Here is a 4,312-nt window from a genome sequence, read left to right as displayed (position 1 = left end):
GTTATTGTAAACTTTGTAGCTAAGTCTGGGAATTGTATAAGCATTATACTATTTGTAATAAAATAAGTTTAGCCAAATAGTCGTTGCTTATTTACTTGGTTTAAGTTTAATGAGTGTAGAAGGTTAAAATGGACAATAGGTATCACAAAAGGGTGGTATCTGCCGTCCTCACGCCTCCTTTTGGGTTCAAGAGGTGAGCTCGGGAGGGGGATATGGCATAAACCAAGTTGAAGGGTCTCAATCCCAAAAAGTTAAAATCCAATCAATAATAAAATTCATGCCAAATGAATTAGGTATTCATAAATTAGCAAGAACCCAAAATAAACTTACCAACAACTCACCAAACGATCACCATTCTTGCTAGACAATTGTATTCGATACTCCAAAAACTTCATTCTAACATCCATAACATAATGTGTATACATTAAATTAAACCAAGACTTGTTGCATGCTCACTTTGCAATAGAATCATGATGCAGTGAATAATGATAAATAGTCTTAAGTCGTGCCTTTCTTGAATGAATTGATGTATGAATATAAATGAACGCAAGTTTTTCTTATATAAACCCAAGTTTAAATAAGGTTTCTAGTGAGTCTAGGTTCGAACACGAGGACTTATACTAACTAAGTGTTGGAAATGCAGGATTTATGCGATGAATGTTAATCAATGAATTGAAATGGGTGTTTATATCCCTAAAATACTACTAACTAATTAGAGTAACTGATGGTAGTGAATCTCGACGGTGAATGCTGGAAAAGTGAGACGTGATGTGGTGAAAGTGTATGAAGAATGATGATGCGATGAATTATAATGATTGTGATATGGATGATAGATATAACCACAAAGAAAACATCATGCGATGAAATGAAGGAAATAGTAGTTAATAAAATAGGGTTTATAAGACTCGTTAACCTTATCTTAAATGATGCATAAGTAGGTGTCCATGTTTTTAACTTTAAGAAAGAGAAACTAATCTCTCGATCTTTAAGCCACATTCATCTTATCTCTGAGACGCATGCTCAAGTTGATTGTAAAAGAAAGATTTATCTTTATCTCTAAAGCTATTTCTCTCTTTGCTTAATGATTTCTACAATCTCTTACTTTCTCAAGCAATAGATTATTCCTACTTAAATCAATTTCTCAATGGATTCAAGTCATAGGTTAAGTACACATTAAACGAAATGGACTTATACTTACATATATTATTGAAAATGTTAGATCATTCTTCTTAACCAATAGAAAATTTAATGAAGAGATAAGAATATATGGATATATGAGAATGAATGAAAATCATATTTGTATTAAGAATTAATGGGTTCTCAATCTTAATAACTTAATACATAATGAAATAGATGAACAAAAAGATAAAATGTAAAGACAGAAATGTGTCAAGCCACCAGTTTTAATGTCTTGCTCTTTTTTGCCTTCACATAGCTGCTTTCTGAGTGATTTTTGTGGTGGCAATGAAGCTTTCTTACTTTTCATAGAATAATTCTAAGCTCTCACTTATAATTCTTTAGGGAAAATTTTGAAGAAGTGGTGGAAATGGCATATTTTATGGTGGAGGACGAGTTGAGCTTCGGCCAGTTTCTTGGACTATTGTTCTTCTTAAACAACTCTTCAATGGTCTATTTATAGGCATAAAAAAAGAAGGTTCTTTGCCTCTCTCTAATGTTTCGCTGACACCATGCATTTAATTTCATGCCCTGCTGTGCCGACTGCTTCGCGTCATAAATCTATTGGCTTTTCCACGAATGTCCCAATTCGCTACCAATTTGCTTTATTGATTTGACTTTCACCACCACATGTTTGTCGTTTCCTATCTCCGTTTTTCATCTCATCATATTGTTATACGTTGCAAAGTTAAGTGCCAAGTTGATTTCTTCCATGCGTTCAAGGCGACAGCTTGTTTCTCTGGCCGATTTTCGCTTTATTTCATCTGAATCCTACGTCCAAAAGTGAAAAATTTTATAATTTTTGATGATTATGAGTTTTGTAAGCACGTGATCTTATTTGTAAAGATTGTGAGTTTTGTAAGCACATGATCATAGAGTATGATTATTTACATGGACTTCTTGTCAAGCTAATGCATTTTTCTCTGAATTTTTCTAATTGTCCTAAATTAAAAGGTAAAATAACTTGTATTTCTACAAGTTATCATACCCCTAAATTTAGAATAATGCTTGTCTATTTCTACAAGTTATCATACCCCTAAATTTAGAATAATGCTTGTCCTCAAGCATATATTTAAATTCTTAGCATATATATCAACTCATTTCGACGCTTTATCTCGGCCTCTCAACATGCTCCCTAATTTAAGATTTATTTGTCTAACATTTTTTCTCAAACTTTATTTTCCTTCCTATGGAAATATTTCTAGACCTTAGATGCGACAAGCTTATTCGTAAAAAATCTCTTGCTCTTTTCTAATGCTTTCTTATATTTCATTTAAAAAATGGGCTTATGGTTCAAAATTACAAAATTTCTCTTTGTTACTTCTTTTATTTTTATATAGTTATGCATTGATCCAGATTTCTCACCTTCGTTTTGGCTTGCCCCAGAGTGTCATGCGAACATCCAACTACAAGCAAACGCCTTCTCAAACTCAACTCTTGCCTTAGAATTTATATTATTTTCTTCTGCGTTGATCATGATTTCCACCTTCATTTTGGCTTGCCCCTACAGGTATCATGCGAGCATCCAACAACGAGTAGGTTCCAATCTCAATCCCACTTTTTATTATTTACTATTTTTTAATGAGAATGAGATAGAATGACCAAGGAGATTTTCATAAGTTTGAACGCATTAGCTCAAACCTCTCCCAACCCCAAAATTTGAAGACATCAAGGTCCTCATTGCTGAAATCAAATTATGTGATAGCCTTGAAAATTTTTTGCAAAAGAGGGTTTGAGGTAAAACTTGCATGCATACTAATTGATGACGGGCAGAAATGCACATCATTATAGACTTTTTATTTAGAATTATTAGGGCTGTTAAGTAGAATATGCGGCGAATATGTTAGGAATTCATGAGAAAATGAGTTTGCGTCGATCGACATTAAGAATTTCGGCTAACCCACTATTATATGTTATTATGCGTTCAATTGTCTATCTTTGTAGCTAACGCAGGAAGCGGGCACATACGTAGAAGTCGGGTTATCGCAAAGACGAACGCATGCGGGGAATCTCTCCATCATAAAGGTGAACGCATACGTTCAATGCATGGGTGTTGCAGCCATCAGCCGCATGCATCCATTGCATAGAAGTTGCGGTCGTCAAGCAAATGCGGTCATTGTAGAGAAGTTGCGACCATCGAGCGAATGCGGTCATCGCAAGGAGATTGCGGCTACATGATGATAACCTAATAGAGGGATGAACGTAAGGTTGGTGGAATGCAAGCATGAATACATATATTGGGATTATCAAAAGATGATGTTGACATTTCACCTACCATGCCGTTAGCAGCAGAGATTCAGAAAAGGACCATCGCGCCGTGAATGTCAGAACAGGGCAGGTCCATTAATGCTGTCAGCGATCAAGCTCTATAAATAGAAGCCATTGAGTAGAATTTCAATTTATCCAAGTTTCGCCTTCAGGCGGATTCTTGTGATCCAGATGAAAGCATGAGAGGAAAGCTTGAGAGTTCTTCATCTCTTTCATCCATTTCAAGTGAAGACCGAAGCCTTCACCAGAGTTAGAGCTCGAGAGAGTCTACTCCACCGCCCATCCATGGCACCACCGACAGCCTTATCACACATCTACTAGAAGCAAGACATTGTTTTCATCTAGCCTTTCCATTTCTCTTCTTTTCTTATATTGTATTGTATTACATCTTTATTTGAGGAATTAATATATTTTGTGATCAATGCATTTCTATGATTCCTTCGATTCCATCTCCATCTTCATTTAACTTTCATTGCATCACTTAGTGAGACTGTTAAAGTGTCGCATACTTAATCATGCGACATAGGAATATGAGGCATGTAGCAAACCACCGGGAGGTGTGCGTTGCGTGAGTGTTGTGAGAAAACCTTATTTGCTTAGTGTGAAGATGTAGCAATGCTTGTCTATAAGCGGGGGCAATGCTTGTCTATGAGTAAAGTTAACAACAATTAACTACCCGGGACGGTAAGTGGTTGATCGTATTAAGCAATGTAAGCAAATGTTCACTAGAGATAGGAATAATCTTACGTCAGCCAGGTTTATGCTATTACCTTGTCTTATGAGCGCATCATTCATCATTTAGGCATACTTGGGAGAGTAGTCTAAAAACCAAATCTAAGACTCGAGAGAGCGGATTGGAACGCATAAG

Source organism: Benincasa hispida, chromosome 4 (assembly GCF_009727055.1).
Source record: "Benincasa hispida cultivar B227 chromosome 4, ASM972705v1, whole genome shotgun sequence".
NCBI lineage: Eukaryota > Viridiplantae > Streptophyta > Magnoliopsida > Cucurbitales > Cucurbitaceae > Benincasa > Benincasa hispida.
The sequence above is the reverse complement of the archived record's forward strand: the minus strand, read 5'-3'. Positions refer to the sequence as shown.